This window comes from Conger conger, chromosome 17 (genome assembly GCF_963514075.1).
Source record: "Conger conger chromosome 17, fConCon1.1, whole genome shotgun sequence".
Taxonomy (NCBI): domain Eukaryota; kingdom Metazoa; phylum Chordata; class Actinopteri; order Anguilliformes; family Congridae; genus Conger; species Conger conger.
In genome coordinates this window covers 40,373,822-40,401,175 of record NC_083776.1, presented here as the reverse complement: position 1 = coordinate 40,401,175, position 27,354 = coordinate 40,373,822, and the positions used below count along the sequence as shown (strand labels likewise).

Here is a 27,354-nt window from a genome sequence, read left to right as displayed (position 1 = left end):
CTTGGTAGCCCCTGTGAAGTTAAATTAATTATTATTATTATTATTATTATTATTATTACTTTTAAATACTCTGTGTCACATAGCATGTTCATAAATCTTGTGATAAGCATGTTTTTCCTGTGTGCACAGCTTCACATTGCAGGGAACCTCAGTCGCAGACGGGCCGGGCGCTGCAGGACATCAGCTTGGACCATGACACTGCGAACATCTTAGACCAGGACACATGCCTCCCATGGGCATGCTCCATTTATTCTACTTATTTATGTGATTAAAATATCAGACCAGTGATCATTCTCATGTGACCGCGATAGCAGTCACTCTAGAAGCCAGTGAAAAATATATTTTCATACATATTGAACAGCAGAAAAACGCTCAGCTTTTAACACTAGGCGTCAGCATAGCTCCAGTTTAAGTTTGAGGACGTGCAAATCAGTCCTTGTTTTGTTTGATGGCAGTTTATTATCTACTGTTGGAACAATTGCCGAATTTAGTTGCAGCAACAAGTAGGTCCCCATTCACGTCCATCTCTTGTACTCATGACATTTCTCCATGTTCTGCTGTGAACGAGTTGTGCCATATTTGTATTGTCATTATTATTATTATTATTATTAATAATAATATAATCATTTTTAAAAATCACAACGGTGCTCCCTTTCTGCATTTTGTACTATCAAATAAAATTTCTGCCTGGAAAAGAAATGAAATTGGACAATGAGTAGCAAAACATTCTCAAGAACTGAATTCAAGTTTGCTAGACCTGGATATATGAACAGTCACAAAATATTAGGAGATACCCTCGTGATACTCAGTGTCGTCAGAGTAACAGACAACAGCGATTCGTCTCATTTAAAGTTTTATTTACAATATACACTCAAGGTGGTGTGCAGTGCACAAAGAAACATTTGCATCAATCAACGGAGGGGGAAAAAAGTGCCAAGTTGCAAGTCTAAAGCAAACAACCATCCAAAAATGAGCCCTTGCTCTTTGAAATTGGGGTTTATTTGATCAGAGGGAAGATGGCCAGCTACTGGCCCACCAGTGGGCCACACAAGCATACCACACCTCACGCAGAGCATCCGCCCATGTCCAGGCACTTGTCCGCTGGCGTATGAAGCCTTTTTCAAAGACGAGTCACCTCAGTGGCCTGTTGTACTCCTTGAAATGGGAACAATACAGAGAACCTGTTCTACTCTTTAAAATAGGACCGAGATGGATATTTTATTTAAAAAAAAAAAAAAAAAAAGGTCGGCAGAGATGGAGATTCTATTTTTAAAATAGGACAGAGTTTCACTTTATTAGGTTTATCTCTACACTCGTACTTAAGACCACCAATTTGCCGTGACGTCACAGTAGCCTGTGCTATCACAACAGCCGTTGCCCTCTAGCGGTTCATACACACTCAGTGACCACTTTATTAGGTACACCTGTCCACCAGCCTGTAAATGCAAATATTTGGCCCACCCATTTCCTGTGCCGTCACAATAGCCTGTGATGTCACAATAGCCTCTGCCCTCGAGCAGAGTTAGTGGACACTCGGTGACCACTTTATTAGGTACACCCGGACAGCAGCTTGTATAAATGAAAATAGAACTTTCTGTTTTACAAAAATCACAAAACATGTTACCCTGGAGCTCAGGTAAGGCACAGAATCACCAATAAATGTTACCTGGACCTCAGGCAAGGCACAAAATATGCACCGCTTCACAAAAAATGTTACCCAGAGCTCAGGTTAGGCATGAAAATATCAACTGGTGCGCAGGTAAGGTTAAAAATATGGAACGCTTCACGAATTTGCGTGTCATCCTTGCGCAGGGGCCATGCTAATCTTCTCTGTATCGTTCCAATTTTAGTATATGTGCTGCCGGAGCGAGCACAAGAGACCTACCTGAGCCTGCGCTACCTAAGGGGCGGGTTCTGGCCATGGTTCGCAGTCATGGACTGAGTGCGAAAGCATGCATAGCACGCGTGTGTGCCTCGTAAGGACAGCCTAAACTGGCAGCACTTACAAACAAGACAAATCTGCATCAGGAGGTTTATCAAACACAACCTCTCATGTTGAGCTGAACACATTTAGACATCAATGTCCCTCCGAGGCAGGCAAATGGAGTCCACGGATGTGCGCTGCCGACTTATGCAGCCGACTGCCTCGATCCTGCTATTGGCTGCACCCTCACAAAGAACTGCACTGTCACCACCTCCAGCCTGTCCGCTGCATGCTGTCCTCATCTCAGTCACCATCAGCTGAACATGCTTGAAAGATTCATCGCACACTGAAAGAAAAAGAAAAAACACAACAACAAAACAATAGTATTACTAGGTATAGGTAAGGTCAGGCCATCTGACAGCAAAAGGTAAAATCTGAAGAAAAGTAAACAAGGAGCCCGCCATCTTCAAATTCAAATACGGTACTTCCGGATCTCCCCGTACATTGCTAGTAATTGCCACCAGAGGTCAGTCGGCTCATTCCTTTCACAAGGGCTCTCCAGCTAGAAAAGGGAAAACCGTCAAAAAGACGGTGCATGCACGGAAGAGCCTTACTTTGATACAGTCTATGGGAAGAACATCGTTTACATACAATTAATAGAGACACTTGAGAAAAAAACAAAAAAACACTGCATGGTTTTTAATACCATATACAGTACGCCCGAAAGGTACTTTACACTATAACAGAAACTGGAGGCTGAGTTTTTCAAGGCAATTCATCAAAAGTTAATTTAGAGTAAGCACTCGAAATTCACTAAAAAGGACGAAAACGCGGAGGAAACGAGTTCTTCGAAACACGAGTGTTTGCTCAAAACAAACGTGGAAAGCAGCATTCCCTCTTTGACCACTCAGCAGACTGCCGTGTGTGTATATCCAACCAAAGCAAGCTGAGTGGTTCTTCTGCGTTGTCGTTTTCGTTAGCTAGCCACTATGGCACACGATTATTTACTTCTGTGGTGTAGGCTAACTTAACACGGCGACTTTTGGCGTCCGCTGGGCCTACGTGGGGGAAATGCCACGTTTTCCAACAAGGCCTCTGAAAATGTTGTGACAATTGTCTTTACCTGTGCCACGTACGGTGCTTCTCATCTACTTCCCCAATCTCTAAGCATGCAAAATGGCCAGACACATACAATAAGCGAGGCACCGGAGCACTAAATTACATCGCCTCGCCAAGGTAGCAAACGAGCTAGCTACAGCCGGCCTAGCACGTGGAAACAGTTTGCTCAGTAGCTGGATAATCCTCGCACAGCTGCCAAGCCTTCCAGAAAATGCAATAAATAGCCTACACGACTGTATTTACGACGTGTATCAGGAATAATCTTGTTAACAAGGGGGTTACTGTACGACGCGGAGGCGAAGGACTATGGCCACCAGTCGTTAGCTAGCAAGCGAACAAGCTAATTCCACACCAAGTTAACGTGACATGCGGACCGCCTACAGCAGGCAACCTTACCCGAGAGACGTCCGGCCGCAGTAGCACTGTTTTATGTGAGCACGCGTCCATATTGCACCGAACTGAAACAAGTGAAACTATTTGGAAAAATACAATATTATCTCCCGTAGGCGACGAAGCCATCTGCCCGTGTAGGCCGAGTGCAAATACAGGCGTGGCTACGCAAAACTTTATTTGTGTACCACGTTACAGACAGAACTACAACAGGGTGTGTCTTACGATTTCTTTTTAAAATGTCTACGGATTTGGAGTCGCGAAGACCCATCGGCAGGCTATTCCAAAGGCTAGAGCAGTAATAACCAAAAGACGCTGCATCACCATATGCCTTTAGGTTCTAGCCTCCGGGACAAGACTGTGGGCTATTGTGAAGCCTTCAATCTAATTTCGTTTTAAATTTCGTAAGACATGCATTTTTAATGAGACATCTGGAATATACCCCATGTACAAAGTTCCTTTTTTATTTTATTTTTTACTGTACTCAGAATGATATACCTGATCTTCATTCAGAACTATGTAAAGGGGAAAAAACGCGAATGGTTTTCAATGCTGCGAATGTTTCACCCAACAGAATTCACACAGCATTGCGGTTTCCCGTTCTTTCTTTTTCACATTACATTACATTACATTGCAGGCATTTAGCAGACGCTCTTATCCAGAGCGACGCACAATGAAGTGCGACGAGGACCCTGGAGGACAGACATTCTCAACAAAATAACACCGTGCCACTGTGTAGGCCTTCCTGAGGATGACGCTTTTATCCAAAGCTACCGACAAGTCCTGATGTGTGTTTCTATCGGGATGTGCGGTGTACCTACAGGTTCAAAGACAAAATAAAACCAGTCTACAATACAACTTATGTATTTTCATAACTCGAGAAATATACCTTACATTCCCAACAAAATAACACCGTGCCACTGTGTAGGCCATCCTGAGGATGTTAGGTTGAGTTGCCACAATGCTAGCAAATAAATAAATAAATAAATAAATAAATAAATAAATAAATAAATAATCATTTGTTATTTAGCAGACGCTTTTATCCAAAGAGACCTACATGTCCTGATGTGTGTTGTACCTATAGGTTGAAAGACAAAATTAAACCGGAAACCAGTCTACAATACAACTAATGTATTTTGATAACTCGAGAAATATACTTGCCTGATGCAACTCAAAGTTACAAAATTCACCCAACTTTGCTGTTTCACTTTTTTTTTTTCTTCTTCTTTATTTTGGTTCATTTAACATTCCCAACAAAATGACACCGTGCCACGGTGTAGGTCATTCTGAGGATGTTAGGTCTAGTTGCTACAATGCAAGCTATAAATAAATAATCATTTGTTATTTAGCAGACGCTTTTATCCAAAGCGACCGACAAGTCCTGATTAGACTAAGCAGGAAACAGCCCTGGAGCAATGGGGTGTTAAGGGCATCCCCCAAGGGCCCAACAGCTGTGCGGATCTTATCGCAGCTACACCGGGGCTCGAACCGCCGACCTTGCCACTGCACTACAGGCTGGCCTCTTAAAAGTCAAATGGATTTGGCCACTTTACCGATCTTCTCTGTTCCAATGTTCCAATATGTTCCAATATTGGAGCCAATCAGAGGCCGTGCCTTGTTCCAATTTACAACTTTCACCAACTTTGACAAAGCGGCTCAGCCAATCAGATGGCCGGATTTGTTCCAAATTGAACACGTGTTTGTTCCAAATTCATCACGTGTTTAGCCGGCCAATTGTAGCTCTTCCTCCGTTTTGACTCAAATCGGCGCATCGGCCATTGCTCCCGCATCGGTGAAAGGTAAGCTTTCAATGCGTTTTCTAATGAAATTTTTATTAAAATGAGAAGAATCATTTGTATTTTCATGTTAGCGATGGTCAGAGCAGGCTAGCTAGTTGGCTTTCGCGCTGTTCAATACGTTTATCGTTGCTGTTAATACACAGAACGAATGAATGAAAGAACTTTCCAGCTGTATAAACACATCATGTATGTATTTTTACATTAGAAATATATCGTAAGACAAAGCTGGCATGTCGCACATTTCGTTTTAATTACAAAACGTAATATTCTCTGGCTTGCAAGGCGGATAGCTGCTTGGCTATCTACCTACCTACCTCCATACCTCGATTCAGCGTGTGACTATACGAATAATGCAGCCTAATTACTCCCCCAATTTAATCATTTCTGTCGAAATGTTTTAAAAAGTGAGTCATTTCAGTGGTATAGTGTAGCTAGCTAGCTGTGGTTAGGTCTGTCAACTACTACATCTTGGTAGCCCCTGTGAAGTTAAATTAATTATTATTATTATTATTATTATTATTATTATTATTATTACTTTTAAATACTCTGTGTCACATAGCATGTTCATAAATCTTGTGATAAGCGTGTTTTTCCTGTGTGCACAGCCTCACATTGCAGGGAACCTCAGTCGCAGACGGGCCGGGCGCTGCAGGACATCAGCTTGGACCATGACACTGCGAACATCTTAGACCAGGACACATGCCTCCCATGGGCATGCTCCATTTATTCTACTTATTTATGTGATTAAAATATCAGACCAGTGATCATTCTCATGTGACCGCGATAGCAGTCACTCTAGAAGCCAGTGAAAAATATATTTTCATACATATTGAACAGCAGAAAAACGCTCAGCTTTTAACACTAGGCGTCAGCATAGCTCCAGTTTAAGTTTGAGGACGTGCAAATCAGTCCTTGTTTTGTTTGATGGCAGTTTATTATCTACTGTTGGAACAATTGCCGAATTTAGTTGCAGCAACAAGTAGGTCCCCATTCACGTCCATCTCTTGTACTCATGACATTTCTCCATGTTCTGCTGTGAACGAGTTGTGCCATATTTGTATTGTCATTATTATTATTATTATTATTAATAATAATATAATCATTTTTAAAAATCACAACGGTGCTCCCTTTCTGCATTTTGTACTATCAAATAAAATTTCTGCCTGGAAAAGAAATGAAATTGGACAATGAGTAGCAAAACATTCTCAAGAACTGAATTCGAGTTTGCTAGACCTGGATATATGAACAGTCACAAAATATTAGGAGATACCCTCGTGATACTCAGTGTCGTCAGAGTAACAGACAACAGCGATTCGTCTCATTTAAAGTTTTATTTACAATATACACTCAAGGTGGTGTGCAGTGCACAAAGAAACATTTGCATCAATCAACGGAGGGGGAAAAAAGTGCCAAGTTGCAAGTCTAAAGCAAACAACCATCCAAAAATGAGCCCTTGCTCTTTGAAATTGGGGTTTATTTGATCAGAGGGAAGATGGCCAGCTACTGGCCCACCAGTGGGCCACACAAGCATACCACACCTCACGCAGAGCATCCGCCCATGTCCAGGCACTTGTCCGCTGGCGTATGAAGCCTTTTTCAAAGACGAGTCACCTCAGTGGCCTGTTGTACTCCTTGAAATGGGAACAATACAGAGAACCTGTTCTACTCTTTAAAATAGGACCGAGATGGATATTTTATTTCAAAAAAAAAAAAAAAAAAAAAGGTCGGCAGAGATGGAGATTCTATTTTTAAAATAGGACAGAGTTTCACTTTATTAGGTTTATCTCTACACTCGTACTTAAGACCACCAATTTGCCGTGACGTCACAGTAGCCTGTGCTATCACAACAGCCGTTGCCCTCTAGCGGTTCATACACACTCAGTGACCACTTTATTAGGTACACCTGTCCACCAGCCTGTAAATGCAAATATTTGGCCCACCCATTTCCTGTGCCGTCACAATAGCCTGTGATGTCACAATAGCCTCTGCCCTCGAGCAGAGTTAGTGGACACTCGGTGACCACTTTATTAGGTACACCCGGACAGCAGCTTGTATAAATGAAAATAGAACTTTCTGTTTTACAAAAATCACAAAACATGTTACCCTGGAGCTCAGGTAAGGCACAGAATCACCAATAAATGTTACCTGGACCTCAGGCAAGGCACAAAATATGCACCGCTTCACAAAAAATGTTACCCAGAGCTCAGGTTAGGCATGAAAATATCAACTGGTGCGCAGGTAAGGTTAAAAATATGGAACGCTTCACGAATTTGCGTGTCATCCTTGCGCAGGGGCCATGCTAATCTTCTCTGTATCGTTCCAATTTTAGTATATGTGCTGCCGGAGCGAGCACAAGAGACCTACCTGAGCCTGCGCTACCTAAGGGGCGGGTTCTGGCCATGGTTCGCAGTCATGGACTGAGTGCGAAAGCATGCATAGCACGCGTGTGTGCCTCGTAAGGACAGCCTAAACTGGCAGCACTTACAAACAAGACAAATCTGCATCAGGAGGTTTATCAAACACAACCTCTCATGTTGAGCTGAACACATTTAGACATCAATGTCCCTCCGAGGCAGGCAAATGGAGTCCACGGATGTGCGCTGCCGACTTATGCAGCCGACTGCCTCGATCCTGCTATTGGCTGCACCCTCACAAAGAACTGCACTGTCACCACCTCCAGCCTGTCCGCTGCATGCTGTCCTCATCTCAGTCACCATCAGCTGAACATGCTTGAAAGATTCATCGCACACTGAAAGAAAAAGAAAAAACACAACAACAAAACAATAGTATTACTAGGTATAGGTAAGGTCAGGCCATCTGACAGCAAAAGGTAAAATCTGAAGAAAAGTAAACAAGGAGCCCGCCATCTTCAAATTCAAATACGGTACTTCCGGATCTCCCCGTACATTGCTAGTAATTGCCACCAGAGGTCAGTCGGCTCATTCCTTTCACAAGGGCTCTCCAGCTAGAAAAGGGAAAACCGTCAAAAAGACGGTGCATGCACGGAAGAGCCTTACTTTGATACAGTCTATGGGAAGAACATCGTTTACATACAATTAATAGAGACACTTGAGAAAAAAACAAAAAAACACTGCATGGTTTTTAATACCATATACAGTACGCCCGAAAGGTACTTTACACTATAACAGAAACTGGAGGCTGAGTTTTTCAAGGCAATTCATCAAAAGTTAATTTAGAGTAAGCACTCGAAATTCACTAAAAAGGACGAAAACGCGGAGGAAACGAGTTCTTCGAAACACGAGTGTTTGCTCAAAACAAACGTGGAAAGCAGCATTCCCTCTTTGACCACTCAGCAGACTGCCGTGTGTGTATATCCAACCAAAGCAAGCTGAGTGGTTCTTCTGCGTTGTCGTTTTCGTTAGCTAGCCACTATGGCACACGATTATTTACTTCTGTGGTGTAGGCTAACTTAACACGGCGACTTTTGGCGTCCGCTGGGCCTACGTGGGGGAAATGCCACGTTTTCCAACAAGGCCTCTGAAAATGTTGTGACAATTGTCTTTACCTGTGCCACGTACGGTGCTTCTCATCTACTTCCCCAATCTCTAAGCATGCAAAATGGCCAGACACATACAATAAGCGAGGCACCGGAGCACTAAATTACATCGCCTCGCCAAGGTAGCAAACGAGCTAGCTACAGCCGGCCTAGCACGTGGAAACAGTTTGCTCAGTAGCTGGATAATCCTCGCACAGCTGCCAAGCCTTCCAGAAAATGCAATAAATAGCCTACACGACTGTATTTACGACGTGTATCAGGAATAATCTTGTTAACAAGGGGGTTACTGTACGACGCGGAGGCGAAGGACTATGGCCACCAGTCGTTAGCTAGCAAGCGAACAAGCTAATTCCACACCAAGTTAACGTGACATGCGGACCGCCTACAGCAGGCAACCTTACCCGAGAGACGTCCGGCCGCAGTAGCACTGTTTTATGTGAGCACGCGTCCATATTGCACCGAACTGAAACAAGTGAAACTATTTGGAAAAATACAATATTATCTCCCGTAGGCGACGAAGCCATCTGCCCGTGTAGGCCGAGTGCAAATACAGGCGTGGCTACGCAAAACTTTATTTGTGTACCACGTTACAGACAGAACTACAACAGGGTGTGTCTTACGATTTCTTTTTAAAATGTCTACGGATTTGGAGTCGCGAAGACCCATCGGCAGGCTATTCCAAAGGCTAGAGCAGTAATAACCAAAAGACGCTGCATCACCATATGCCTTTAGGTTCTAGCCTCCGGGACAAGACTGTGGGCTATTGTGAAGCCTTCAATCTAATTTCGTTTTAAATTTCGTAAGACATGCATTTTTAATGAGACATCTGGAATATACCCCATGTACAAAGTTCCTTTTTTATTTTATTTTTTACTGTACTCAGAATGATATACCTGATCTTCATTCAGAACTATGTAAAGGGGAAAAAACGCGAATGGTTTTCAATGCTGCGAATGTTTCACCCAACAGAATTCACACAGCATTGCGGTTTCCCGTTCTTTCTTTTTCACATTACATTACATTACATTGCAGGCATTTAGCAGACGCTCTTATCCAGAGCGACGCACAATGAAGTGCGACGAGGACCCTGGAGGACAGACATTCTCAACAAAATAACACCGTGCCACTGTGTAGGCCTTCCTGAGGATGACGCTTTTATCCAAAGCTACCGACAAGTCCTGATGTGTGTTTCTATCGGGATGTGCGGTGTACCTACAGGTTCAAAGACAAAATAAAACCAGTCTACAATACAACTTATGTATTTTCATAACTCGAGAAATATACCTTACATTCCCAACAAAATAACACCGTGCCACTGTGTAGGCCATCCTGAGGATGTTAGGTTGAGTTGCCACAATGCTAGCAAATAAATAAATAAATAAATAAATAAATAAATAAATAAATAAATAAATAAATAAATAAATAAATAAATAAATAAATAAATAAATAAATAAATAAATAAATAAATAAATAAATAAATAAATAAATAAATAAATAATCATTTGTTATTTAGCAGACGCTTTTATCCAAAGAGACCTACATGTCCTGATGTGTGTTGTACCTATAGGTTGAAAGACAAAATTAAACCGGAAACCAGTCTACAATACAACTAATGTATTTTGATAACTCGAGAAATATACTTGCCTGATGCAACTCAAAGTTACAAAATTCACCCAACTTTGCTGTTTCACTTTTTTTTTTTCTTCTTTATTTTGGTTCATTTAACATTCCCAACAAAATGACACCGTGCCACGGTGTAGGTCATTCTGAGGATGTTAGGTCTAGTTGCTACAATGCAAGCTATAAATAAATAATCATTTGTTATTTAGCAGACGCTTTTATCCAAAGCGACCGACAAGTCCTGATTAGACTAAGCAGGAAACAGCCCTGGAGCAATGGGGTGTTAAGGGCATCCCCCAAGGGCCCAACAGCTGTGCGGATCTTATCGCAGCTACACCGGGGCTCGAACCGCCGACCTTGCCACTGCACTACAGGCTGGCCTCTTAAAAGTCAAATGGATTTGGCCACTTTACCGATCTTCTCTGTTCCAATGTTCCAATATGTTCCAATATTGGAGCCAATCAGAGGCCGTGCCTTGTTCCAATTTACAACTTTCACCAACTTTGACAAAGCGGCTCAGCCAATCAGATGGCCGGATTTGTTCCAAATTGAACACGTGTTTGTTCCAAATTCATCACGTGTTTAGCCGGCCAATTGTAGCTCTTCCTCCGTTTTGACTCAAATCGGCGCGTCGGCCATTGCTCCCGCATCGGTGAAAGGTAAGCTTTCAATGCGTTTTCTAATGAAATTTTTATTAAAATGAGAAGAATCATTTGTATTTTCATGTTAGCGATGGTCAGAGCAGGCTAGCTAGTTGGCTTTCGCGCTGTTCAATACGTTTATCGTTGCTGTTAATACACAGAACGAATGAATGAAATAACTTTCCAGCTGTATAAACACATCATGTATGTATTTTTACATTAGAAATATATCGTAAGACAAAGCTGGCATGTCGCACATTTCGTTTTAATTACAAAACGTAATATTCTCTGGCTTGCAAGGCGGATAGCTGCTTGGCTATCTACCTACCTACCTCCATACCTCGATTCAGCGTGTGACTATACGAATAATGCAGCCTAATTACTCCCCCAATTTAATCATTTCTGTCGAAATGTTTTAAAAAGTGAGTCATTTCAGTGGTATAGTGTAGCTAGCTAGCTGTGGTTAGGTCTGTCAACTACTACATCTTGGTAGCCCCTGTGAAGTTAAATTAATTATTATTATTATTATTATTATTATTATTATTATTATTACTTTTAAATACTCTGTGTCACATAGCATGTTCATAAATCTTGTGATAAGCATGTTTTTCCTGTGTGCACAGCTTCACATTGCAGGGAACCTCAGTCGCAGACGGGCCGGGCGCTGCAGGACATCAGCTTGGACCATGACACTGCGAACATCTTAGACCAGGACACATGCCTCCCATGGGCATGCTCCATTTATTCTACTTATTTATGTGATTAAAATATCAGACCAGTGATCATTCTCATGTGACCGCGATAGCAGTCACTCTAGAAGCCAGTGAAAAATATATTTTCATACATATTGAACAGCAGAAAAACGCTCAGCTTTTAACACTAGGCGTCAGCATAGCTCCAGTTTAAGTTTGAGGACGTGCAAATCAGTCCTTGTTTTGTTTGATGGCAGTTTATTATCTACTGTTGGAACAATTGCCGAATTTAGTTGCAGCAACAAGTAGGTCCCCATTCACGTCCATCTCTTGTACTCATGACATTTCTCCATGTTCTGCTGTGAACGAGTTGTGCCATATTTGTATTGTCATTATTATTATTATTATTATTAATAATAATATAATCATTTTTAAAAATCACAACGGTGCTCCCTTTCTGCATTTTGTACTATCAAATAAAATTTCTGCCTGGAAAAGAAATGAAATTGGACAATGAGTAGCAAAACATTCTCAAGAACTGAATTCGAGTTTGCTAGACCTGGATATATGAACAGTCACAAAATATTAGGAGATACCCTCGTGATACTCAGTGTCGTCAGAGTAACAGACAACAGCGATTCGTCTCATTTAAAGTTTTATTTACAATATACACTCAAGGTGGTGTGCAGTGCACAAAGAAACATTTGCATCAATCAACGGAGGGGGAAAAAAGTGCCAAGTTGCAAGTCTAAAGCAAACAACCATCCAAAAATGAGCCCTTGCTCTTTGAAATTGGGGTTTATTTGATCAGAGGGAAGATGGCCAGCTACTGGCCCACCAGTGGGCCACACAAGCATACCACACCTCACGCAGAGCATCCGCCCATGTCCAGGCACTTGTCCGCTGGCGTATGAAGCCTTTTTCAAAGACGAGTCACCTCAGTGGCCTGTTGTACTCCTTGAAATGGGAACAATACAGAGAACCTGTTCTACTCTTTAAAATAGGACCGAGATGGATATTTTATTTAAAAAAAAAAAAAAAAAAAGGTCGGCAGAGATGGAGATTCTATTTTTAAAATAGGACAGAGTTTCACTTTATTAGGTTTATCTCTACACTCGTACTTAAGACCACCAATTTGCCGTGACGTCACAGTAGCCTGTGCTATCACAACAGCCGTTGCCCTCTAGCGGTTCATACACACTCAGTGACCACTTTATTAGGTACACCTGTCCACCAGCCTGTAAATGCAAATATTTGGCCCACCCATTTCCTGTGCCGTCACAATAGCCTGTGATGTCACAATAGCCTCTGCCCTCGAGCAGAGTTAGTGGACACTCGGTGACCACTTTATTAGGTACACCCGGACAGCAGCTTGTATAAATGAAAATAGAACTTTCTGTTTTACAAAAATCACAAAACATGTTACCCTGGAGCTCAGGTAAGGCACAGAATCACCAATAAATGTTACCTGGACCTCAGGCAAGGCACAAAATATGCACCGCTTCACAAAAAATGTTACCCAGAGCTCAGGTTAGGCATGAAAATATCAACTGGTGCGCAGGTAAGGTTAAAAATATGGAACGCTTCACGAATTTGCGTGTCATCCTTGCGCAGGGGCCATGCTAATCTTCTCTGTATCGTTCCAATTTTAGTATATGTGCTGCCGGAGCGAGCACAAGAGACCTACCTGAGCCTGCGCTACCTAAGGGGCGGGTTCTGGCCATGGTTCGCAGTCATGGACTGAGTGCGAAAGCATGCATAGCACGCGTGTGTGCCTCGTAAGGACAGCCTAAACTGGCAGCACTTACAAACAAGACAAATCTGCATCAGGAGGTTTATCAAACACAACCTCTCATGTTGAGCTGAACACATTTAGACATCAATGTCCCTCCGAGGCAGGCAAATGGAGTCCACGGATGTGCGCTGCCGACTTATGCAGCCGACTGCCTCGATCCTGCTATTGGCTGCACCCTCACAAAGAACTGCACTGTCACCACCTCCAGCCTGTCCGCTGCATGCTGTCCTCATCTCAGTCACCATCAGCTGAACATGCTTGAAAGATTCATCGCACACTGAAAGAAAAAGAAAAAACACAACAACAAAACAATAGTATTACTAGGTATAGGTAAGGTCAGGCCATCTGACAGCAAAAGGTAAAATCTGAAGAAAAGTAAACAAGGAGCCCGCCATCTTCAAATTCAAATACGGTACTTCCGGATCTCCCCGTACATTGCTAGTAATTGCCACCAGAGGTCAGTCGGCTCATTCCTTTCACAAGGGCTCTCCAGCTAGAAAAGGGAAAACCGTCAAAAAGACGGTGCATGCACGGAAGAGCCTTACTTTGATACAGTCTATGGGAAGAACATCGTTTACATACAATTAATAGAGACACTTGAGAAAAAAACAAAAAAACACTGCATGGTTTTTAATACCATATACAGTACGCCCGAAAGGTACTTTACACTATAACAGAAACTGGAGGCTGAGTTTTTCAAGGCAATTCATCAAAAGTTAATTTAGAGTAAGCACTCGAAATTCACTAAAAAGGACGAAAACGCGGAGGAAACGAGTTCTTCGAAACACGAGTGTTTGCTCAAAACAAACGTGGAAAGCAGCATTCCCTCTTTGACCACTCAGCAGACTGCCGTGTGTGTATATCCAACCAAAGCAAGCTGAGTGGTTCTTCTGCGTTGTCGTTTTCGTTAGCTAGCCACTATGGCACACGATTATTTACTTCTGTGGTGTAGGCTAACTTAACACGGCGACTTTTGGCGTCCGCTGGGCCTACGTGGGGGAAATGCCACGTTTTCCAACAAGGCCTCTGAAAATGTTGTGACAATTGTCTTTACCTGTGCCACGTACGGTGCTTCTCATCTACTTCCCCAATCTCTAAGCATGCAAAATGGCCAGACACATACAATAAGCGAGGCACCGGAGCACTAAATTACATCGCCTCGCCAAGGTAGCAAACGAGCTAGCTACAGCCGGCCTAGCACGTGGAAACAGTTTGCTCAGTAGCTGGATAATCCTCGCACAGCTGCCAAGCCTTCCAGAAAATGCAATAAATAGCCTACACGACTGTATTTACGACGTGTATCAGGAATAATCTTGTTAACAAGGGGGTTACTGTACGACGCGGAGGCGAAGGACTATGGCCACCAGTCGTTAGCTAGCAAGCGAACAAGCTAATTCCACACCAAGTTAACGTGACATGCGGACCGCCTACAGCAGGCAACCTTACCCGAGAGACGTCCGGCCGCAGTAGCACTGTTTTATGTGAGCACGCGTCCATATTGCACCGAACTGAAACAAGTGAAACTATTTGGAAAAATACAATATTATCTCCCGTAGGCGACGAAGCCATCTGCCCGTGTAGGCCGAGTGCAAATACAGGCGTGGCTACGCAAAACTTTATTTGTGTACCACGTTACAGACAGAACTACAACAGGGTGTGTCTTACGATTTCTTTTTAAAATGTCTACGGATTTGGAGTCGCGAAGACCCATCGGCAGGCTATTCCAAAGGCTAGAGCAGTAATAACCAAAAGACGCTGCATCACCATATGCCTTTAGGTTCTAGCCTCCGGGACAAGACTGTGGGCTATTGTGAAGCCTTCAATCTAATTTCGTTTTAAATTTCGTAAGACATGCATTTTTAATGAGACATCTGGAATATACCCCATGTACAAAGTTCCTTTTTTATTTTATTTTTTACTGTACTCAGAATGATATACCTGATCTTCATTCAGAACTATGTAAAGGGGAAAAAACGCGAATGGTTTTCAATGCTGCGAATGTTTCACCCAACAGAATTCACACAGCATTGCGGTTTCCCGTTCTTTCTTTTTCACATTACATTACATTACATTGCAGGCATTTAGCAGACGCTCTTATCCAGAGCGACGCACAATGAAGTGCGACGAGGACCCTGGAGGACAGACATTCTCAACAAAATAACACCGTGCCACTGTGTAGGCCTTCCTGAGGATGACGCTTTTATCCAAAGCTACCGACAAGTCCTGATGTGTGTTTCTATCGGGATGTGCGGTGTACCTACAGGTTCAAAGACAAAATAAAACCAGTCTACAATACAACTTATGTATTTTCATAACTCGAGAAATATACCTTACATTCCCAACAAAATAACACCGTGCCACTGTGTAGGCCATCCTGAGGATGTTAGGTTGAGTTGCCACAATGCTAGCAAATAAATAAATAAATAAATAAATAAATAAATAAATAAATAAATAAATAAATAAATAATCATTTGTTATTTAGCAGACGCTTTTATCCAAAGAGACCTACATGTCCTGATGTGTGTTGTACCTATAGGTTGAAAGACAAAATTAAACCGGAAACCAGTCTACAATACAACTAATGTATTTTGATAACTCGAGAAATATACTTGCCTGATGCAACTCAAAGTTACAAAATTCACCCAACTTTGCTGTTTCACTTTTTTTTTTTCTTCTTCTTTATTTTGGTTCATTTAACATTCCCAACAAAATGACACCGTGCCACGGTGTAGGTCATTCTGAGGATGTTAGGTCTAGTTGCTACAATGCAAGCTATAAATAAATAATCATTTGTTATTTAGCAGACGCTTTTATCCAAAGCGACCGACAAGTCCTGATTAGACTAAGCAGGAAACAGCCCTGGAGCAATGGGGTGTTAAGGGCATCCCCCAAGGGCCCAACAGCTGTGCGGATCTTATCGCAGCTACACCGGGGCTCGAACCGCCGACCTTGCCACTGCACTACAGGCTGGCCTCTTAAAAGTCAAATGGATTTGGCCACTTTACCGATCTTCTCTGTTCCAATGTTCCAATATGTTCCAATATTGGAGCCAATCAGAGGCCGTGCCTTGTTCCAATTTACAACTTTCACCAACTTTGACAAAGCGGCTCAGCCAATCAGATGGCCGGATTTGTTCCAAATTGAACACGTGTTTGTTCCAAATTCATCACGTGTTTAGCCGGCCAATTGTAGCTCTTCCTCCGTTTTGACTCAAATCGGCGCATCGGCCATTGCTCCCGCATCGGTGAAAGGTAAGCTTTCAATGCGTTTTCTAATGAAATTTTTATTAAAATGAGAAGAATCATTTGTATTTTCATGTTAGCGATGGTCAGAGCAGGCTAGCTAGTTGGCTTTCGCGCTGTTCAATACGTTTATCGTTGCTGTTAATACACAGAACGAATGAATGAAAGAACTTTCCAGCTGTATAAACACATCATGTATGTATTTTTACATTAGAAATATATCGTAAGACAAAGCTGGCATGTCGCACATTTCGTTTTAATTACAAAACGTAATATTCTCTGGCTTGCAAGGCGGATAGCTGCTTGGCTATCTACCTACCTACCTCCATACCTCGATTCAGCGTGTGACTATACGAATAATGCAGCCTAATTACTCCCCCAATTTAATCATTTCTGTCGAAATGTTTTAAAAAGTGAGTCATTTCAGTGGTATAGTGTAGCTAGCTAGCTGTGGTTAGGTCTGTCAACTACTACATCTTGGTAGCCCCTGTGAAGTTAAATTAATTATTATTATTATTATTATTATTATTATTATTATTATTATTACTTTTAAATACTCTGTGTCACATAGCATGTTCATAAATCTTGTGATAAGCATGTTTTTCCTGTGTGCACAGCCTCACATTGCAGGGAACCTCAGTCGCAGACGGGCCGGGCGCTGCAGGACATCAGCTTGGACCATGACACTGCGAACATCTTAGACCAGGACACATGCCTCCCATGGGCATGCTCCATTTATTCTACTTATTTATGTGATTAAAATATCAGACCAGTGATCATTCTCATGTGACCGCGATAGCAGTCACTCTAGAAGCCAGTGAAAAATATATTTTCATACATATTGAACAGCAGAAAAACGCTCAGCTTTTAACACTAGGCGTCAGCATAGCTCCAGTTTAAGTTTGAGGACGTGCAAATCAGTCCTTGTTTTGTTTGATGGCAGTTTATTATCTACTGTTGGAACAATTGCCGAATTTAGTTGCAGCAACAAGTAGGTCCCCATTCACGTCCATCTCTTGTACTCATGACATTTCTCCATGTTCTGCTGTGAACGAGTTGTGCCATATTTGTATTGTCATTATTATTATTATTATTATTAATAATAATATAATCATTTTTAAAAATCACAACGGTGCTCCCTTTCTGCATTTTGTACTATCAAATAAAATTTCTGCCTGGAAAAGAAATGAAATTGGACAATGAGTAGCAAAACATTCTCAAGAACTGAATTCGAGTTTGCTAGACCTGGATATATGAACAGTCACAAAATATTAGGAGATACCCTCGTGATACTCAGTGTCGTCAGAGTAACAGACAACAGCGATTCGTCTCATTTAAAGTTTTATTTACAATATACACTCAAGGTGGTGTGCAGTGCACAAAGAAACATTTGCATCAATCAACGGAGGGGGAAAAAAGTGCCAAGTTGCAAGTCTAAAGCAAACAACCATCCAAAAATGAGCCCTTGCTCTTTGAAATTGGGGTTTATTTGATCAGAGGGAAGATGGCCAGCTACTGGCCCACCAGTGGGCCACACAAGCATACCACACCTCACGCAGAGCATCCGCCCATGTCCAGGCACTTGTCCGCTGGCGTATGAAGCCTTTTTCAAAGACGAGTCACCTCAGTGGCCTGTTGTACTCCTTGAAATGGGAACAATACAGAGAACCTGTTCTACTCTTTAAAATAGGACCGAGATGGATATTTTATTTCAAAAAAAAAAAAAAAAAAGGTCGGCAGAGATGGAGATTCTATTTTTAAAATAGGACAGAGTTTCACTTTATTAGGTTTATCTCTACACTCGTACTTAAGACCACCAATTTGCCGTGACGTCACAGTAGCCTGTGCTATCACAACAGCCGTTGCCCTCTAGCGGTTCATACACACTCAGTGACCACTTTATTAGGTACACCTGTCCACCAGCCTGTAAATGCAAATATTTGGCCCACCCATTTCCTGTGCCGTCACAATAGCCTGTGACGTCACAATAGCCTCTGCCCTCGAGCAGAGTTAGTGGACACTCGGTGACCACTTTATTAGGTACACCCGGACAGCAGCTTGTATAAATGAAAATAGAACTTTCTGTTTTACAAAAATCACAAAACATGTTACCCTGGAGCTCAGGTAAGGCACAGAATCACCAATAAATGTTACCTGGACCTCAGGCAAGGCACAAAATATGCACCGCTTCACAAAAAATGTTACCCAGAGCTCAGGTTAGGCATGAAAATATCAACTGGTGCGCAGGTAAGGTTAAAAATATGGAACGCTTCACGAATTTGCGTGTCATCCTTGCGCAGGGGCCATGCTAATCTTCTCTGTATCGTTCCAATTTTAGTATATGTGCTGCCGGAGCGAGCACAAGAGACCTACCTGAGCCTGCGCTACCTAAGGGGCGGGTTCTGGCCATGGTTCGCAGTCATGGACTGAGTGCGAAAGCATGCATAGCACGCGTGTGTGCCTCGTAAGGACAGCCTAAACTGGCAGCACTTACAAACAAGACAAATCTGCATCAGGAGGTTTATCAAACACAACCTCTCATGTTGAGCTGAACACATTTAGACATCAATGTCCCTCCGAGGCAGGCAAATGGAGTCCACGGATGTGCGCTGCCGACTTATGCAGCCGACTGCCTCGATCCTGCTATTGGCTGCACCCTCACAAAGAACTGCACTGTCACCACCTCCAGCCTGTCCGCTGCATGCTGTCCTCATCTCAGTCACCATCAGCTGAACATGCTTGAAAGATTCATCGCACACTGAAAGAAAAAGAAAAAACACAACAACAAAACAATAGTATTACTAGGTATAGGTAAGGTCAGGCCATCTGACAGCAAAAGGTAAAATCTGAAGAAAAGTAAACAAGGAGCCCGCCATCTTCAAATTCAAATACGGTACTTCCGGATCTCCCCGTACATTGCTAGTAATTGCCACCAGAGGTCAGTCGGCTCATTCCTTTCACAAGGGCTCTCCAGCTAGAAAAGGGAAAACCGTCAAAAAGACGGTGCATGCACGGAAGAGCCTTACTTTGATACAGTCTATGGGAAGAACATCGTTTACATACAATTAATAGAGACACTTGAGAAAAAAACAAAAAAACACTGCATGGTTTTTAATACCATATACAGTACGCCCGAAAGGTACTTTACACTATAACAGAAACTGGAGGCTGAGTTTTTCAAGGCAATTCATCAAAAGTTAATTTAGAGTAAGCACTCGAAATTCACTAAAAAGGACGAAAACGCGGAGGAAACGAGTTCTTCGAAACACGAGTGTTTGCTCAAAACAAACGTGGAAAGCAGCATTCCCTCTTTGACCACTCAGCAGACTGCCGTGTGTGTATATCCAACCAAAGCAAGCTGAGTGGTTCTTCTGCGTTGTCGTTTTCGTTAGCTAGCCACTATGGCACACGATTATTTACTTCTGTGGTGTAGGCTAACTTAACACGGCGACTTTTGGCGTCCGCTGGGCCTACGTGGGGGAAATGCCACGTTTTCCAACAAGGCCTCTGAAAATGTTGTGACAATTGTCTTTACCTGTGCCACGTACGGTGCTTCTCATCTACTTCCCCAATCTCTAAGCATGCAAAATGGCCAGACACATACAATAAGCGAGGCACCGGAGCACTAAATTACATCGCCTCGCCAAGGTAGCAAACGAGCTAGCTACAGCCGGCCTAGCACGTGGAAACAGTTTGCTCAGTAGCTGGATAATCCTCGCACAGCTGCCAAGCCTTCCAGAAAATGCAATAAATAGCCTACACGACTGTATTTACGACGTGTATCAGGAATAATCTTGTTAACAAGGGGGTTACTGTACGACGCGGAGGCGAAGGACTATGGCCACCAGTCGTTAGCTAGCAAGCGAACAAGCTAATTCCACACCAAGTTAACGTGACATGCGGACCGCCTACAGCAGGCAACCTTACCCGAGAGACGTCCGGCCGCAGTAGCACTGTTTTATGTGAGCACGCGTCCATATTGCACCGAACTGAAACAAGTGAAACTATTTGGAAAAATACAATATTATCTCCCGTAGGCGACGAAGCCATCTGCCCGTGTAGGCCGAGTGCAAATACAGGCGTGGCTACGCAAAACTTTATTTGTGTACCACGTTACAGACAGAACTACAACAGGGTGTGTCTTACGATTTCTTTTTAAAATGTCTACGGATTTGGAGTCGCGAAGACCCATCGGCAGGCTATTCCAAAGGCTAGAGCAGTAATAACCAAAAGACGCTGCATCACCATATGCCTTTAGGTTCTAGCCTCCGGGACAAGACTGTGGGCTATTGTGAAGCCTTCAATCTAATTTCGTTTTAAATTTCGTAAGACATGCATTTTTAATGAGACATCTGGAATATACCCCATGTACAAAGTTCCTTTTTTATTTTATTTTTTACTGTACTCAGAATGATATACCTGATCTTCATTCAGAACTATGTAAAGGGGAAAAAACGCGAATGGTTTTCAATGCTGCGAATGTTTCACCCAACAGAATTCACACAGCATTGCGGTTTCCCGTTCTTTCTTTTTCACATTACATTACATTACATTGCAGGCATTTAGCAGACGCTCTTATCCAGAGCGACGCACAATGAAGTGCGACGAGGACCCTGGAGGACAGACATTCTCAACAAAATAACACCGTGCCACTGTGTAGGCCTTCCTGAGGATGACGCTTTTATCCAAAGCTACCGACAAGTCCTGATGTGTGTTTCTATCGGGATGTGCGGTGTACCTACAGGTTCAAAGACAAAATAAAACCAGTCTACAATACAACTTATGTATTTTCATAACTCGAGAAATATACCTTACATTCCCAACAAAATAACACCGTGCCACTGTGTAGGCCATCCTGAGGATGTTAGGTTGAGTTGCCACAATGCTAGCAAATAAATAAATAAATAAATAAATAAATAAATAAATAAATAATCATTTGTTATTTAGCAGACGCTTTTATCCAAAGAGACCTACATGTCCTGATGTGTGTTGTACCTATAGGTTGAAAGACAAAATTAAACCGGAAACCAGTCTACAATACAACTAATGTATTTTGATAACTCGAGAAATATACTTGCCTGATGCAACTCAAAGTTACAAAATTCACCCAACTTTGCTGTTTCACTTTTTTTTTTTCTTCTTCTTTATTTTGGTTCATTTAACATTCCCAACAAAATGACACCGTGCCACGGTGTAGGTCATTCTGAGGATGTTAGGTCTAGTTGCTACAATGCAAGCTATAAATAAATAATCATTTGTTATTTAGCAGACGCTTTTATCCAAAGCGACCGACAAGTCCTGATTAGACTAAGCAGGAAACAGCCCTGGAGCAATGGGGTGTTAAGGGCATCCCCCAAGGGCCCAACAGCTGTGCGGATCTTATGGCAGCTACACCGGGGCTCGAACCGCCGACCTTGCCACTGCACTACAGGCTGGCCTCTTAAAAGTCAAATGGATTTGGCCACTTTACCGATCTTCTCTGTTCCAATGTTCCAATATGTTCCAATATTGGAGCCAATCAGAGGCCGTGCCTTGTTCCAATTTACAACTTTCACCAACTTTGACAAAGCGGCTCAGCCAATCAGATGGCCGGATTTGTTCCAAATTGAACACGTGTTTGTTCCAAATTCATCACGTGTTTAGCCGGCCAATTGTAGCTCTTCCTCCGTTTTGACTCAAATCGGCGCGTCGGCCATTGCTCCCGCATCGGTGAAAGGTAAGCTTTCAATGCGTTTTCTAATGAAATTTTTATTAAAATGAGAAGAATCATTTGTATTTTCATGTTAGCGATGGTCAGAGCAGGCTAGCTAGTTGGCTTTCGCGCTGTTCAATACGTTTATCGTTGCTGTTAATACACAGAACGAATGAATGAAAGAACTTTCCAGCTGTATAAACACATCATGTATGTATTTTTACATTAGAAATATATCGTAAGACAAAGCTGGCATGTCGCACATTTCGTTTTAATTACAAAACGTAATATTCTCTGGCTTGCAAGGCGGATAGCTGCTTGGCTATCTACCTACCTACCTCCATACCTCGATTCAGCGTGTGACTATACGAATAATGCAGCCTAATTACTCCCCCAATTTAATCATTTCTGTCGAAATGTTTTAAAAAGTGAGTCATTTCAGTGGTATAGTGTAGCTAGCTAGCTGTGGTTAGGTCTGTCAACTACTACATCTTGGTAGCCCCTGTGAAGTTAAATTAATTATTATTATTATTATTATTATTATTATTACTTTTAAATACTCTGTGTCACATAGCATGTTCATAAATCTTGTGATAAGCATGTTTTTCCTGTGTGCACAGCTTCACATTGCAGGGAACCTCAGTCGCAGACGGGCCGGGCGCTGCAGGACATCAGCTTGGACCATGACACTGCGAACATCTTAGACCAGGACACATGCCTCCCATGGGCATGCTCCATTTATTCTACTTATTTATGTGATTAAAATATCAGACCAGTGATCATTCTCATGTGACCGCGATAGCAGTCACTCTAGAAGCCAGTGAAAAATATATTTTCATACATATTGAACAGCAGAAAAACGCTCAGCTTTTAACACTAGGCGTCAGCATAGCTCCAGTTTAAGTTTGAGGACGTGCAAATCAGTCCTTGTTTTGTTTGATGGCAGTTTATTATCTACTGTTGGAACAATTGCCGAATTTAGTTGCAGCAACAAGTAGGTCCCCATTCACGTCCATCTCTTGTACTCATGACATTTCTCCATGTTCTGCTGTGAACGAGTTGTGCCATATTTGTATTGTCATTATTATTATTATTATTATTAATAATAATATAATCATTTTTAAAAATCACAACGGTGCTCCCTTTCTGCATTTTGTACTATCAAATAAAATTTCTGCCTGGAAAAGAAATGAAATTGGACAATGAGTAGCAAAACATTCTCAAGAACTGAATTCAAGTTTGCTAGACCTGGATATATGAACAGTCACAAAATATTAGGAGATACCCTCGTGATACTCAGTGTCGTCAGAGTAACAGACAACAGCGATTCGTCTCATTTAAAGTTTTATTTACAATATACACTCAAGGTGGTGTGCAGTGCACAAAGAAACATTTGCATCAATCAACGGAGGGGGAAAAAAGTGCCAAGTTGCAAGTCTAAAGCAAACAACCATCCAAAAATGAGCCCTTGCTCTTTGAAATTGGGGTTTATTTGATCAGAGGGAAGATGGCCAGCTACTGGCCCACCAGTGGGCCACACAAGCATACCACACCTCACGCAGAGCATCCGCCCATGTCCAGGCACTTGTCCGCTGGCGTATGAAGCCTTTTTCAAAGACGAGTCACCTCAGTGGCCTGTTGTACTCCTTGAAATGGGAACAATACAGAGAACCTGTTCTACTCTTTAAAATAGGACCGAGATGGATATTTTATTTAAAAAAAAAAAAAAAAAAAGGTCGGCAGAGATGGAGATTCTATTTTTAAAATAGGACAGAGTTTCACTTTATTAGGTTTATCTCTACACTCGTACTTAAGACCACCAATTTGCCGTGACGTCACAGTAGCCTGTGCTATCACAACAGCCGTTGCCCTCTAGCGGTTCATACACACTCAGTGACCACTTTATTAGGTACACCTGTCCACCAGCCTGTAAATGCAAATATTTGGCCCACCCATTTCCTGTGCCGTCACAATAGCCTGTGATGTCACAATAGCCTCTGCCCTCGAGCAGAGTTAGTGGACACTCGGTGACCACTTTATTAGGTACACCCGGACAGCAGCTTGTATAAATGAAAATAGAACTTTCTGTTTTACAAAAATCACAAAACATGTTACCCTGGAGCTCAGGTAAGGCACAGAATCACCAATAAATGTTACCTGGACCTCAGGCAAGGCACAAAATATGCACCGCTTCACAAAAAATGTTACCCAGAGCTCAGGTTAGGCATGAAAATATCAACTGGTGCGCAGGTAAGGTTAAAAATATGGAACGCTTCACGAATTTGCGTGTCATCCTTGCGCAGGGGCCATGCTAATCTTCTCTGTATCGTTCCAATTTTAGTATATGTGCTGCCGGAGCGAGCACAAGAGACCTACCTGAGCCTGCGCTACCTAAGGGGCGGGTTCTGGCCATGGTTCGCAGTCATGGACTGAGTGCGAAAGCATGCATAGCACGCGTGTGTGCCTCGTAAGGACAGCCTAAACTGGCAGCACTTACAAACAAGACAAATCTGCATCAGGAGGTTTATCAAACACAACCTCTCATGTTGAGCTGAACACATTTAGACATCAATGTCCCTCCGAGGCAGGCAAATGGAGTCCACGGATGTGCGCTGCCGACTTATGCAGCCGACTGCCTCGATCCTGCTATTGGCTGCACCCTCACAAAGAACTGCACTGTCACCACCTCCAGCCTGTCCGCTGCATGCTGTCCTCATCTCAGTCACCATCAGCTGAACATGCTTGAAAGATTCATCGCACACTGAAAGAAAAAGAAAAAACACAACAACAAAACAATAGTATTACTAGGTATAGGTAAGGTCAGGCCATCTGACAGCAAAAGGTAAAATCTGAAGAAAAGTAAACAAGGAGCCCGCCATCTTCAAATTCAAATACGGTACTTCCGGATCTCCCCGTACATTGCTAGTAATTGCCACCAGAGGTCAGTCGGCTCATTCCTTTCACAAGGGCTCTCCAGCTAGAAAAGGGAAAACCGTCAAAAAGACGGTGCATGCACGGAAGAGCCTTACTTTGATACAGTCTATGGGAAGAACATCGTTTACATACAATTAATAGAGACACTTGAGAAAAAAACAAAAAAACACTGCATGGTTTTTAATACCATATACAGTACGCCCGAAAGGTACTTTACACTATAACAGAAACTGGAGGCTGAGTTTTTCAAGGCAATTCATCAAAAGTTAATTTAGAGTAAGCACTCGAAATTCACTAAAAAGGACGAAAACGCGGAGGAAACGAGTTCTTCGAAACACGAGTGTTTGCTCAAAACAAACGTGGAAAGCAGCATTCCCTCTTTGACCACTCAGCAGACTGCCGTGTGTGTATATCCAACCAAAGCAAGCTGAGTGGTTCTTCTGCGTTGTCGTTTTCGTTAGCTAGCCACTATGGCACACGATTATTTACTTCTGTGGTGTAGGCTAACTTAACACGGCGACTTTTGGCGTCCGCTGGGCCTACGTGGGGGAAATGCCACGTTTTCCAACAAGGCCTCTGAAAATGTTGTGACAATTGTCTTTACCTGTGCCACGTACGGTGCTTCTCATCTACTTCCCCAATCTCTAAGCATGCAAAATGGCCAGACACATACAATAAGCGAGGCACCGGAGCACTAAATTACATCGCCTCGCCAAGGTAGCAAACGAGCTAGCTACAGCCGGCCTAGCACGTGGAAACAGTTTGCTCAGTAGCTGGATAATCCTCGCACAGCTGCCAAGCCTTCCAGAAAATGCAATAAATAGCCTACACGACTGTATTTACGACGTGTATCAGGAATAATCTTGTTAACAAGGGGGTTACTGTACGACGCGGAGGCGAAGGACTATGGCCACCAGTCGTTAGCTAGCAAGCGAACAAGCTAATTCCACACCAAGTTAACGTGACATGCGGACCGCCTACAGCAGGCAACCTTACCCGAGAGACGTCCGGCCGCAGTAGCACTGTTTTATGTGAGCACGCGTCCATATTGCACCGAACTGAAACAAGTGAAACTATTTGGAAAAATACAATATTATCTCCCGTAGGCGACGAAGCCATCTGCCCGTGTAGGCCGAGTGCAAATACAGGCGTGGCTACGCAAAACTTTATTTGTGTACCACGTTACAGACAGAACTACAACAGGGTGTGTCTTACGATTTCTTTTTAAAATGTCTACGGATTTGGAGTCGCGAAGACCCATCGGCAGGCTATTCCAAAGGCTAGAGCAGTAATAACCAAAAGACGCTGCATCACCATATGCCTTTAGGTTCTAGCCTCCGGGACAAGACTGTGGGCTATTGTGAAGCCTTCAATCTAATTTCGTTTTAAATTTCGTAAGACATGCATTTTTAATGAGACATCTGGAATATACCCCATGTACAAAGTTCCTTTTTTATTTTATTTTTTACTGTACTCAGAATGATATACCTGATCTTCATTCAGAACTATGTAAAGGGGAAAAAACGCGAATGGTTTTCAATGCTGCGAATGTTTCACCCAACAGAATTCACACAGCATTGCGGTTTCCCGTTCTTTCTTTTTCACATTACATTACATTACATTGCAGGCATTTAGCAGACGCTCTTATCCAGAGCGACGCACAATGAAGTGCGACGAGGACCCTGGAGGACAGACATTCTCAACAAAATAACACCGTGCCACTGTGTAGGCCTTCCTGAGGATGACGCTTTTATCCAAAGCTACCGACAAGTCCTGATGTGTGTTTCTATCGGGATGTGCGGTGTACCTACAGGTTCAAAGACAAAATAAAACCAGTCTACAATACAACTTATGTATTTTCATAACTCGAGAAATATACCTTACATTCCCAACAAAATAACACCGTGCCACTGTGTAGGCCATCCTGAGGATGTTAGGTTGAGTTGCCACAATGCTAGCAAATAAATAAATAAATAAATAAATAAATAA

General features: G+C 42.6%; 5 non-coding genes across 5 annotated transcripts; all 5 read right to left on the bottom strand.

Moving 5' to 3' along the window:
- Positions 1–1,767: 1,767 nt before the first annotated feature.
- Positions 1,768–1,874, bottom strand: LOC133117278 (U6 spliceosomal RNA). Its single transcript, XR_009706062.1, has one exon. It is a non-coding gene; the product is annotated as a U6 spliceosomal RNA (small nuclear RNA).
- Positions 1,875–7,478: 5,604 nt separating this feature from the next.
- LOC133117277 (U6 spliceosomal RNA) lies at positions 7,479–7,585 on the bottom strand. The gene has a single exon (XR_009706061.1). It is a non-coding gene; the product is annotated as a U6 spliceosomal RNA (small nuclear RNA).
- Positions 7,586–13,271: 5,686 nt separating this feature from the next.
- LOC133117276 (U6 spliceosomal RNA) lies at positions 13,272–13,378 on the bottom strand. The gene has a single exon (XR_009706060.1). It is a non-coding gene; the product is annotated as a U6 spliceosomal RNA (small nuclear RNA).
- Positions 13,379–18,994: 5,616 nt separating this feature from the next.
- LOC133117275 (U6 spliceosomal RNA) lies at positions 18,995–19,101 on the bottom strand. The gene has a single exon (XR_009706059.1). It is a non-coding gene; the product is annotated as a U6 spliceosomal RNA (small nuclear RNA).
- Positions 19,102–24,689: 5,588 nt separating this feature from the next.
- LOC133117274 (U6 spliceosomal RNA) lies at positions 24,690–24,796 on the bottom strand. Its single transcript, XR_009706058.1, has one exon. It is a non-coding gene; the product is annotated as a U6 spliceosomal RNA (small nuclear RNA).
- Positions 24,797–27,354: the final 2,558 nt, after the last annotated feature.